Source organism: Coregonus lavaretus (genome assembly GCF_964263955.1).
Source record: "Coregonus lavaretus genome assembly, chromosome: 30".
In the NCBI taxonomy this organism is placed as follows: Eukaryota; Metazoa; Chordata; class Actinopteri; order Salmoniformes; family Salmonidae; genus Coregonus; species Coregonus lavaretus.
In genome coordinates this window covers 21,904,191-21,917,656 of record NC_140017.1, presented here as the reverse complement: position 1 = coordinate 21,917,656, position 13,466 = coordinate 21,904,191, and the positions used below count along the sequence as shown (strand labels likewise).

General features: G+C 45.0%; 1 protein-coding gene across 2 annotated transcripts in view; it reads right to left on the bottom strand.

The window, feature by feature from the left end:
* gosr1 (golgi SNAP receptor complex member 1) overlaps positions 1–13,466 on the bottom strand; it is a 60,521-nt gene that overhangs the window by 2,924 nt on the left and 44,131 nt on the right. The gene's annotated exons all lie outside the window — the stretch shown is intronic.

The window sequence follows — 13,466 nt, the reverse complement described above, 5'->3', positions numbered from 1 at the left end:
ACTTTCACATCAATTTAGAATGCAGAGAGAGCGAGAGAGAAATACAGGGGGAGGCCTGGTGGATATTAGTGCACAGACACACTGAGGCATTGTGGAATAATACTGATGACATCAAAACTATGAAATAACACATATGGAATAATGTAGTAACCAAACAAGTGTTAAACAAATCAAAATATACACTGCTCAAAAAAATAAAGGGAACACTTAAACAACACAATGTAACTCCAAGTCAATCACACTTCTGTGAAATCAAACTGTCCACTTAGGAAGCAACACTGATTGACAATACATTTCACATGCTGTTGTGCAAATGGAATAGATAACAGGTGGAAATTATAGGCAATTAGCAAGACACCCCCAATAAAGGACTGGTTTTGCAGGTGGTGACCACAGACCACTTCTCAGTTCCTATGCTTCCTGGCTGATGTTTTGGTCACTTTTGAATGCTGGCAGTGCTTTCACTCTAGTGGTAGCATGAGACGGAGTCTACAACCCACACAAGTGGCTCAGGTAGTGCAGCTCATCCAGGATGGCACATCAATGGGAGCTGTGGCAAAAAGGTTTGCTGTGTCTGTCAGCGTAGTGTCCAGAGCATGGAGGCGCTACCAGGAGACAGGCCAGTACATCAGGAGACGGAGGAGGCCGTAGGAGGGCAACAACCCAGCAGCAGGACTGCTACCGCCGCCTTTGTGCAAGGAGGAGCAGGAGGAGCACTGCCAGAGCCCTGCAAAATGACCTCCAGCAGGCCACAAATGTGCATGTGTCTGCTCAAACGGTCAGAAACAGACTCCATGAGGGTGGTATGAGGGCCCGACGTCCACAGGTGGGGGTTGTGCTTACAGCCCAACACCGTGCAGGACGTTTGGCATTTGCCAGAGAACACCAAGATTGGCAAATTCGCCACTGGCGCCCTGTGCTCTTCACAGATGAAAGCAGGTTCACACTGAGCACATGTGACAGACGTGACAGAGTCTGGAGACGCCGTGGAGAACGTTCTGCTGCCTGCAACATCCTCCAGCATGACCGGTTTGGCGGTGGGTCAGTCATGGTGTGGGGTGGCATTTCTTTGGGGGGCCGCACAGCCCTCCATGTGCTCGCCAGAGGTAGCCTGACTGCCATTAGGTACCGAGATGAGATCCTCAGACCCCTTGTGAGACCATATGCTGGTGCGGTTGGCCCTGGGTTCCTCCTAATGCAAGACAATGCTAGACCTCATGTGGCTGGAGTGTGTCAGCAGTTCCTGCAAGAGGAAGGCATTGATGCTATGGACCGCCCGTTCCCCAGACCTGAATCCAATTGAGCACATCTGGGACATCATGTCTCGCTCCATCCACCAACGCCACGTTGCACCACAGACTGTCCAGGAGTTGGCGGATGCTTTAGTCCAGGTCTGGGAGGAGATCCCTCAGGAGACCATCCGCCACCTCATCAGGAGCATGCCCAGGCGTTGTAGGGAGGTCATACAGGCACGTGGAGGCCACACACACTACTGAGCCTCATTTTCACTTGTTTTAAGGACATTACATCAAAGTTGGATCAGCCTGTAGTGTGGTTTTCCACTTAAATTTTGAGGGTGACTGCAAATCCAGACCTCCATGGGTTGATACATTTGATTTCCATTGATAATTTGTGTGATTTTGTTGTCAGCACATTCAACTATGTAAAGAAAAAAGTATTTAATAAGATTATTTCATTCATTCAGATCTAGGATGTGTTATTTTAGTGTTCCCTTTATTTTTTTGAGCAGTGCATTTTATATTTGAGATTCTTCAAAGTAGCCACCCTTTGCCTTGATGACAGCTTTGCACACTCTTGGCATTCTCTCAACCAGCTTCATGAGGTAGAATGCATTTCAGTTAACAGGTGTGCCTTGATAAAAGTTAATTTGTGGAATTTCTTTCCTTCTTAATGCGTTTGAGCCAATCAGTTATGTTGTGACAAGGTAGGGGTGGTATACAGAAGATAGCCCTATTTGGTAAAAGATCAACTCCATATTAAGGCAAGAACAGCTCAAATAAGCAAAGAGAAACGACAGTCCATCATTACTTTAAGACATGAAGGTCAGTCAATACAGAACACTTCAAGAACTTTGAACTTTTCTTCAAGTGCAGTCGCAAAAACCATCAAGCGCTATGATGAAACTGGCTCTCATGAGGACCGCCACAGGAAAGGAAGACCCAGAGTTACCTCTGCTGCAGAGGATAAGTTCATTAGAATTACCAGCCTCAGAAATTGCAGCCCAAATAAATGCTTCACAGAGTTCAAGTAACAGACATCTCAACATCAACTATTCAGAGGAGACTGTGTGAATCAGGCCTTCATGGTCAAATTGCTGCAAAGAAACCACTACTAAAGGACACCAATATGAAGAAAAGACTTGCTTGGGCCAAGAAACACAAGCAATGGACATTAGACCGGTGGAAATCTGTCCTTTGGTCTGATGAGTCCAAATTTGAGATTTTTGGTTCCAACCACTGTCTTTGTGAGACGCAGAGTAAGTGAACGGATGATCTCCACATGTAGTCCCCTGTAGCTCAGTTGGTAGAGCATGGCGATTGTAACGCTAGGGTTGTGGGTTCGTTTCCCACGGGGGGCCAGTATGAAAATGTATGCAATCACTAACTAAGTCGCTCTGGATAAGAGCGTCTGCTAAATGACTAAAATGTAAATGTAAATGTTCCCACCATGAAGCATGGAGGAGGAGGTGTTATTGTGTGGGGGTGCTTTGCTGGTGACACTGTCAGTGATTTATTTAGAATTCAAGGCATACTTAACCAGCATGGCTACCACAGTATTCTGCAGCGATACGCCATCCCATCTGGTTTGCGCTTAGTGGGACTATTATTTGTTTTTCAACAGGACAATGACCCAATACACCTCCAGGCTGTGTAAGGACTATTTGACCAAGGAAAGTGATGAGTGCTGCATCAGATGACCTGGCCTCTACAATCATCCGACCTCAACCCAATTTAGATGGTTTGGGATGAGTTGGACTGCAGAGTGAAGGAAAAGCAGCCAACATGTGCTCAGCATATGTGGGAACTTCTTCAAGACTGTCGGAAAAGCATTCCTGGTGAATACCTAATGAAGCTGGATGAGAGAATGCCAAGATTGTGCAAAGCGGTCATCAAGGCAAAGGGTGGCTATTTCAAGAATCTCAAATATAAAATATATTTGTTTTGTTTAACACTTTCTTGGTTACTACATAATTCCATGTGTTATTTCATAGTTTTGATGTCTTCACTATTACTCTACAATGTAGAAAATTGTAAAAATAAAGAAAAACCCTGGAATGATAGGTGTGTCCAAACTTTTGACTGGTACTAGATAGACACACACACACACACACACACACACACACACACAGTGCATTCGGAAAGAATTCAGACTCCTTGACTTTTCCCACATTTTGTTACGTTACAGCCTTATTCTAAAATGGATTACACACAATACCCCATAATGACAAAGTGAAAACAGGTTTATATAAGTATTCAAACGCTTTGCTATGAGACTAGAAATTGAGCTCAGGTGCATCCTGTTTCCATTGATCACCCTTGAGATGTTTCTACAACTTGATTGTAGTCCACCTGTGGTAAATTCAATTGATTGGACATTATTTGGAAAGGCACACACCTGTCTATATAAAATGTCCCACAGTTGACAGTGCATGTCAGAAAAAAAAACAAGCAATTAGGTCGAAGGAATTGTCCGTAGAGCTCCGAGACAGGATTGTGTCGAGGAACATATCTGGGTAAGGGTACCACAAACCTTCTGCAGCATTGAAGGTCCCCAAGAACACAGTGGCCTCCATCATTCTGAAATGGAAGAAGTTTGGAACCACCAAGACTCTTCCTAGAGCTGGCTGCCCGGCCAAACTGAGCAATCGGGGGAGAAGGGCCTTGGTTAGGGAGGTGACCAAGAACCCGATGGTCACTCTGCCAGAGCTCCAGAGTTCCTCTGTGGAGATGGGAGAATCTTCCAGAAGGACAACCATATCTGCAGCACTCCACCAATCAGGCCTTTATGGTAGAGTGGCCAGACAGGATGTTTTTCGGAGGCAGGGACTGGGAGACTAGTCAGGATCGAGGGAAAGATGAACGGAGAAAAGTACAGCGAGATTCTTGATGAAAACCTGCTCCAGAGCGCTAAGGACCTTAGACTGGGGCGAAGGTTTACCTTCCAACAGGACAACGACCCTAAGCACACAGCCAAGACAACGCAGGAGTGGCTTCGGGACAAGTCTCTGAACGTCCTTAAGTGGCCCAGCCAGAGTCCGGACTTGAACACGATCGAACATCTCGAGAGAGACCTGAAAATAGCTGTGCAGCGACGCTCCCCATCCAACCTGACAGAGCTTGAGAGGATCTGCAGAGAAGAATGGGAGAAACTCCCCAAATACAGGTGTGCCAAGCTTGTAGAGTCATACCCAAGAAGACTTGAGGCTGTAATCACTGCCAAAGGTGCTTCAACAAAGTACTGAGTAAATGGTCTGAATACCTATGTAAATGTAATATTTCAATTTTTTATTTGTAATACATTTGCTTTGTCATTATGAGGTAGTGTGTGTAGATTGATGAGGGGGAAAAAAACCAAATCCATTTTAGAATAAGGCTGTATTTATCTATCCATCCATCCAGGTTGTACATATACACACAGACACACACTTCCTAGTAAAAAAGCTTCAGAGAATGACTGTTAGATATTGATTTCCCCAGACACCTCAAGACAGCAGATATTTAATATCTCTTATTTGAGAAAAACAAAGAGAGTAGCTTTCACATGGTAACCGTAATTTAGTATGACTAGACCTTTCAGAGACTTAATGCACCTCAGTATCATCAGAGATGGCACCATTCAGTTAGAGTTCATTTCCTTCAAAGGCGTAAAGCCTGGAAGAAAGCCTGAGGGCTCTAGCTAATTTCAGAGCTTGCATCTCAGTTCAGATACAGTACATTTCCGTTAGCGCGGTTAATTTCTTGTAAGGCATGTGGTTTTCTTCAGGGTACATGGACATCTAGCACTTAATGTTTTCCCTTCTCCTTCAGCTGAGTGCTGCCTTGTCATTATTGGAAGATTACATTTCTGTGATATCGAAACTTCCTCATTCAAACCTAGGCCTCAGCAGCTTTGTGGAAGTGAACTATATCTTGGCAGTTAGCACCCAACTCCTTTTAGCCCCACAATGGCATCTGATATAGTTAACCCTGCACCTTAATCCACAGGCCAAAACCCCTCTCCCAATTACTTTACATTTTAGTCATTTAGCAGACGCTCTTATCCAGAACGACTTACAGGAGCAATTAGGGTTAAGTGCCTTGCTCAAGGGCACATCGACAGATTTTTCACCTAGTCTGCTCGGGGATTAGAACCAGCGACCTTTCGGTTACTGGCACAAAACTCTTAACCACTAAGCTACCTGCCGCCCCTCCCTTATAACATGCTAAGACCTCAAATAAAACAGTATTTGGCACCATACTGAGAGATTAGTTTAAGTGGAGTTCCTGGCTTAAAATACAGGTGTATTCAAATGTATTCACTGGCGTTGTGCTCTGGATACAGGCGGCCTCTTTCTTTGGGGCAGCAAGGAGAAAAAAGGTTGGGATCAAACAGATGTAAACATAATTTATCTCTGGTTGCAAATATGGGAACAGATCTGGTGACACTAATTGCCTAGCTGCAGAGACAGGTAGGATAATGCAACAGGCCTCAGAGACTAACAAGGTGAGCAGAACCAACCAATCAACCAGATTTGTTTACATGACTGTGAAAGCCAAGTATACTGAGCCTGTTTGTCAGATGAGTGACTTGGTCAGGTGAGTGTATGAGAGTGTTTGGTGTTTTTGAGTGAGTTTGACCGAGCAAGGAAGTGGGTACACAGTGTGTTTGAGTGTGTATGCATGGGTGCGAGAATGTTTGACTGAGAAAATGTGGTTTAAAATTTGTAGTACATGTTTTCTTTGTAAGTACAATGTGTGTCTGAGTAAATACAGTAAGCATGTGCGTATGTGTGTGTCGTGTCGTAACTTAATCTCTGCCAGCTCCTGCCAGTCTAACACCTCTTGCAGGGTATTGCTGAGGGGACAATCTGTCTGTATGCCAAGGGTCTAGCTCATATATCATGTTCACCAGAGTCAGAGGGGAAGACCGATCGCCTCTCTTCCCAAAGCCCAACTCTGCTGACGGACTGTAACACTGGGCCAGCGTTAGCGCTACGGTAACGTGCTACTGGCAATCAGAGCTGCTATCTGATAGGGGCTAGACTAATGCTAACTCATACACACAGTGACTCAACCTGGCTGAACACCAGCTCAATGCTAAAATAGCTTAGCTCATCACCGTTAGCATCTCAAGTAACTGACCTAAAGTAAATTCACTGTGGGGCTTCTAGATACGTTTATTGAGACCAATTCTCTCCAGTCTAACCGCAATTTGACAGATCTAAATATGGAGATGGATATGTAATTACCAAAAACCACAGCATTTTTGTGCTGTGAGAATCTCACTCTTTCCTTTCTGCATCAGACCACTCACTGGAGTACCTGACCAACTGTTACTCTCAAAACATTTTCATGTTTTATATCCGACCTGTGACAGGGTCTTAAAACCCGATGCACATTCAGACACAAATACATCATATCTCAACCCTGCTTGTCCCCACAGGGCATAATAACACAAACAATCAGGAGAAGAAAATAAGCTTCATTATCTTCTGGCTGTGTGAGTGTCTTGTTAGGCATGTTCAAGAGTGGGAGAGAACCGGTAATGATGGTGACTTTCTCATCCAGTGTAATTTTCTGCTTCACTTAAACAAAAGGGAGGAGAGTGGGAGAGGGAGGTGGGGGGGGGGGGGGGGGGGGGGCACGAGGAGGCTGGACGGGAAGAAGCGCTGCATGGCTCACAAGCCCACTTAATGAAGCACCTGTGCCAGTAGCCTCCCCTATGGGCAACGATCTGTGGGTGGGTTGTGGCAGGTAGATAAGATGGATGGGAGGGAAGGAAGGATGGATGAGAGGGACAGAGGGAAGAGGCAGCAGGGAGGCTGAGATGGTGGAAGGGATAGAGGCAGCAGGGAGGCTGAGATGGTGGAAGGGATAGAGGCAGCAGGGAGGCTGAGATGGTGGGAGGGATAGAGGCAACAGGGAGGCTGAAATGGTGGGAGGGATAGAGGCAACAGGGAGGCTGAGATGGTGGGAGGGATAGAGGCAACAGGGAGGCTGAGATGGTGGGAGGGATAGAGGCAACAGGGAGGCTGAGATGGTGGGAGGGATAGAGGCAACAGGGAGGCTGAGATGGTGGGAGGGATAGAGGCAACAGGGAGGCTGAGATGGTGGGAGGGATAGAGGCAACAAGGAGGCTGAGATGGTGGGAGGCATAGAGGCAACAGGGAGGCTGAGATGGTGGGAGGGATAGAGGCAACAGGGAGGCTGAGATGGTGGGAGGGATAGAGGCAACAGGGAGGCTGAGATGGTGGGAGGGATAGAGGCAACAGGGAGGCTGAGATGGTGGGAGGGATAGAGGCAACAGGGAGGCTGAGATGGTGGGAGGGATAGAGGCAACAGGGAGGCTGAGATGGTGGGAGGGATAGAGGCAACAGGGAGGCTGAGATGGTGGGAGGGATAGAGGCATAGTCCACTTCCTCTCTCCTCAAACTGTGCTTGACCATATCAGCCCACTTAGGCCTGAAAGCTGATCTTGTATCCATATCTTGGCTAATGGTGTAATCTCCTCATCTAATGGTGTCACAGCGGATGTTAAGAGGTGGGGTCAGAGACAAGGCGCTCCACACAGGTCACCATCTGATTTGTCAGGATCACTATTGTCTCTGTACTGGACTCTTTAGACTTCACCTCATGCCCATGGAGATGTATAACATCCACTGTAGCTACCACCAACCCCCCAATTCTGGAGCCAGTTTACAGACAACAAATAAGTCCATAACATAGATTTATAGATATATACAGTGAGGGAAAAAAGTATTTGATCCCCTGCTGATTTTGTACGTTTGCCCACTGACAAAGACATGATCAGTCTATAATTTTAATGGTAGGTTTATTTGAACAGTGAAAGACAGAATAACAACAACAAAATCCAGAAAAACGCATGTACATTTTTTTAGAAATTGATTGGCATGTTAATGAGGGCAATAAGTATTTGACCCCTCTGCAAAACATGACTTAGTACTTGGTGGCAAAACCCTTGTTGGCAATCACAGAGGTCAGACGTTTCTTGTAGTTGGCCACCAGGTTTGCACACATCTCAGGAGAGATTTTGTCCCACTCCTCTTTGCAGATCTTCTCCAAGTCATTAAGGTTTCGAGGCTGACGTTTGGCAACTCGAACCTTCAGCTCCCTCCACAGATTTTCTATGGGATTAAGGTCTGGAGACTGGCTAGGCCACTCCTGGACCTTAATGTGCTTCTTCTTGAGCCACTCCTTTGTTGCCTTGGCCGTGTGTTTTGGGTCATTGTCATGCTGGAATACCCATCCATGACCCATTTTCAATGCCCTGGCTGAGGGAAGGAGGTTCTCACCCAAGATTTGACGGTACATGGCCTCATCCATCGTCCCTTTGATGCGGTGAAGTGGTCCTGTCCCCTTAGCAGAAAAACACCCCCAAAGCATAATGTTTCCACCTCCATGTTTGACGGTGGGGATGGTGTTCTTGGGGTCATAGGCAGCATTCCTCCTCCTCCAAACACGGCGAGTTGAGTTGATGCCAAAGAGCTCGATTTTGGTCTCATCTTACCACAACACTTTCACCCAGTTCTCCTCTGAATCATTCAGATGTTCATTGGCAAACTTCAGACGGGCCTGTACAGTTGAAGTCGGAAGTTTACATAGACTTAGGTTGGAGTCATTAAAACTCGTTTTTCAACCACTCCACACATTTCTTGTTAACAAACTATAGTTTTGGCAAGTCGGTTAGGACATCTACTTTGTGCATGACACAAGTAATCTTCCCAACAATTGTTTACAGACAGATTATTTCACTGTATAAAAATTCCAGTGGGTCAGAAGTTTACATACACTAAGTTGACTGTGCCTTTAAACAGCTTGGAAAATTCCAGAAAATGATGTCATGGCTTTAGAAGCTTCTGATAGGCTAATTGACATCATTTGAGCTAATTGGAGGTGTACCTGTGGATGTATTTCAAGGCCTACCTTCAAACTCAGTGCCTCTTTGCTTGACATCATGGGAAAATCAAAAAGAAGTCAGCCAAGACCTCAGAAAAAGAATTGTTGACCTCCACAAGTCTGGTTCATCATTGGGAGCAATTTCCAAAGCCTGAAGGTACCACGTTCATTTGTACAAACAATAGTACGCAAGTATAAACACCATGGGACCACGCAGCCGTCATACCGCTCAGGAAGGAGACGCGTTCTGTCTCCTAGAGATGAACGTACTTTGGTGTGAAAAGTGCAAATCAATCGCAGAACTACAGCAAAGGACCTTGTGAAGATGCTGGAGGAAACAGGTACAAAAGTATCTATATCCACAGTAAAACGAGTCTTATATCGACATAACCTGAAAGGCCACTCAAAAGGAAGAAGCCACTGCTCCAAAACCGCCATAAAAAAGCCAGACTACGGTTTGCAACTGCACACGGGGACAAATATCGTACTTTTTGGAGAACTGTTCTCTGGTCTGATGAAACAAAAACAGAACTGTTTGGCCATAATGACCATCGTTATGTTTGGAGGAAAAATGCGGATGCTTGCAAGCCGAAGAACATCATCCCAACCGTGAACAACGGGGGTGGCAGAAACATGCCATGGGGGTGCTTTGCTGCAGGAGGGACTGGTGTACTTGACAAAATAGATGGCATCATGAGGAAGGAAAATTATGTGGATATATTGAAGCAACATCTCAAGACATTAGTCAGGAAGTTAAAGCTTGGTCGCAAATGGGTCTTCCAAATGGACAATGACCCCAAGCATACTTCCAAAGTTGTGGCAAAATGCCTTAAGGACAACAAAGTCAAGGTGTTGGAGTGGCCATCACAAAGCCCTGACCTCAATCCTATAGAAAATGTGTGGGCAGAACTGAAAAGGCGTGTGCGAGCAAGGAGGCCTACAAACCTGACTCAGTTACACCAGCTCTGTCAGGAGGAATGGGCCAAAATTCACCCAACTTATTGTGGGAAGCTTGTGGAAGGCTACCCGAAACGTTTGACCCAAGTTAAACAATTTAAAAGGCAATGCTACTAAATACTAATTGAGTGCATGTAAACTTCTGACCCACTGGGAATGTGATGAAAGAAATAAAAGCTGAAATAAATCTCTACTATTATTCTGACATTTCACATTCTTAAAATAAAGTGGTGATCCTAACTGACCTAAGACAGGGAATTTTTACTAGGATTAAATGTCAGGAATTGTGAAAAACTGAGTTTAAATGTATTTGGCTAAGGTGTATGTAAACTTCCGACTTCAACTGTATATGTGCTTTCTTGAGCAGGGGGACCTTGCGGGCGCTGCAGGATTTCAGTCCTTCATGGCGTAGTGTGTTACCAATTGTTTTCTTGGTGACTATGGTCCCAGCTGCCTTGAGATCATTGACAAGATCCTCCCGTGTAGTTCTGGGCTGATTCCTCACCGTTCTCATGATCATTGCAACTCCACGAGGTGAGATCTTGCATTGAGCCCCAGGCCGAGGGAGATTGACAGTTATTTTGTGTTTCTTCCATTTGCGAATAATCGCACCAACTGTTGTCACCTTCTCACCAAGCTGCTTGGCAATGGTCTTGTAGCCCATTCCAGCCTTGTGTAGGTCTACAATCTTGTCCCTGACATCCTTGGAGAGCTCTTTGGTCTTGGCCATGGTGGAAAGTTTGGAATCTGATTGATTGCTTCTGTGGAAAGGTGTCTTTTATACAGCTAACAAACTGAGATTAGGAGCACTCACTTTAAGAGTGTGCTCCTAATCTCAGCTCATTACCTGTATAAAAGACACCTGGGAGCCAGAAATCTTTCTGATTGAGAGGGGGTCAAATACATGTTTCCCTAATTAAAATGCAAATCAATTTATAACATTTTTGACATGCGTTTTTCTGGATTTTGTTGTTGTTATTCTGTCTCTCACTGTTCAAATAAACCTACCATTAAAATTATAGACTGATCATGTCTGTCAGTGGGCAAACGTACAAAATCAGCAGGGGATCAAATACTTCCCCCCCCCCTCACTGTATGTTCAGAATCACATAGTACTACAATCAATCACTCCCCTGTCTTGCAAAAACACTCATGTTTAGTTTAAACTCTGTTCAACCCCGGCTCTCCCGGGCTTAACCTGAAGACCGATTGTTGGACATGACAGGTCCCTAAATCCTTGAAACATACACCAACCCCACCCCATCAGCCAAGGAGAGACAAAGGTCTAGCCCAAACTCCATTCAACCCTGGTGCCTCTCCCTTCACTGTGTTTGAAGAGAGAAACAAAAGGCCACAAGCTAGGTTCAGTCTCTGATGAGATAAGACAGCCATGGATTTAAGTAAGAGCGAGCAATTTAACCCTAGGTCAGATTGCCTCTTTACCCCCACACACACAGTGAAATGACCCAATTAAATTCCTGGCCCAGTAACAAATACTTCTAACTCTATGTTTGTGATTACCCCAGTTTTATCTCATAGTCCATTAAATATACACATCATAAATAGCCACCCTTTTCCTTGATGACAGCTTTGCACACTCTTGGCATTCTCTCAACCAGCTTCACCTGGAATGCTTTTCCAAAAGTCTTGAAGGAGTTCCCACATATACTGAGCACTTGTTGGCTGCTTTTCCTTCACTCTGCTGTCCGACTCGTCCCAAACCATCTAAATTGGGTTGAGGTCGGGGGATTGTGGAGGCCAGGTCATCTTGATGCAGCACTCAATCACTCTCCTTCTTGGTCAAATAGCCCTTACACAGCCTGGAGGTGTGTTGGGTCATTGTCCTGTTGAAAAACAAATAATAGTCCCACTAAGCCCAAACTAGATGGGATGGCGTATCACCAGCAAAGCACCCCCACACCATAACGCCACCTCCTCCATGCTTTACGGTGGGAAATACACATGCAGAGATCATCCGTTCACCCACAAAGCGTCTCACAAAGACACGGCGGTTGATAACCAAAATCTCAAATTTAGACTCATCAGACGAAAGGACAGATTTCCACCTGTCTAATGTCCATTGCTCGTGTTTCTTGGCCCAAACAACTCTCTTCTTCTTATTGGTGTCCTTTAGTAGTGGTTTCTTTGCAGCAATTCGACCATGAAGGCCTGATTCACACAGTCTCCTCTGAACAGTTGATGTTGAGATGTGTCTGTTACTTGAACTCTGTGAAGCATTTATTTGGGCTGCAATTTCTGTGGCTGGTAACTAATAAACGTATCCTCTGCAGCAGAGGTAACTCTGGGTCTTCCATTCCTGTGGTGGTCCTCATGAGAGCCAGTTTCATCATAGCGCTTGATGGTTTTTGCGACTGCACTTGAAGAAACGTTCAAAGTTTTCGAAATTTTCCGGATTGACTGACCTTCATGTCTTAAAGTAATGATGGACTGTCATTTTTCTTTGCTTATTTGAGCTGTTCTTGCCATAATATGGACTTGGTCTTTTACCAAATAGGGCTGTCTTCTGTATACCCCCCCTACCTTTTCACAACACAACTGATTGGCTCAAACGCATTAAGAAGGCACACCTGTTAATTGAAATGCATTCCAGGTGACTACCTCATGAAGCTGGATGAGAGAATGCCAAGAGTGTGCAAAGCTGTCAAGGCAAAGGGTGGCTACTTTGAAGAATCTCAAATATAAAATATTTTGATTTGTTTAACACTTTTTTGGGTTACTACATTATTCCATATGTGTTATTTCATAGTTTTGATGTCTTCACTATTATTCTACAATGCGGTAGTGTATAACTCAGCAAAAAAAGAAACATCCCTTTTTCAGGACGCTGTCTTTCAAAGATAATTCATAAAAATCAAAATAACTTCACAGATCTTCATTGTAAAGGGTTTAAACACTGTTTCCCATGCTTGTTCAATTAACCATAAACAATTAATGAACATGCACCTGTGGAACTGTCTTTAAGACACTAACAGCTTACAGACGGTAGGCAATTAAGGTCACAGTTATGAAAACTTAGGACACTAAAGAGGCCTTTATACTGACTCTGAAAAACATCAAAAGAAAGATGCCCAGAGTCCCTGTTCATCTGTGTGAATGTGCCTTAGGCATGCTGCAAGGAGGCATGAGGACTGCAGATGTGGCCAGGGCAATAAATTGCAATGTCCGTACTGTGAGACGCCTAAGACAGCACTACAGGGAGACAGGACGGACAGTTGATCGTCCTTGCAGTGGCAGACCACATGTAACAACACCTGCACAGGATCGGTACATCCGAACAGCACACCTGCGGGACAGGTACAGTATGGCAACAACAACTGCCAGAGTTACACCAGGAATGCACAATCCCTCCAT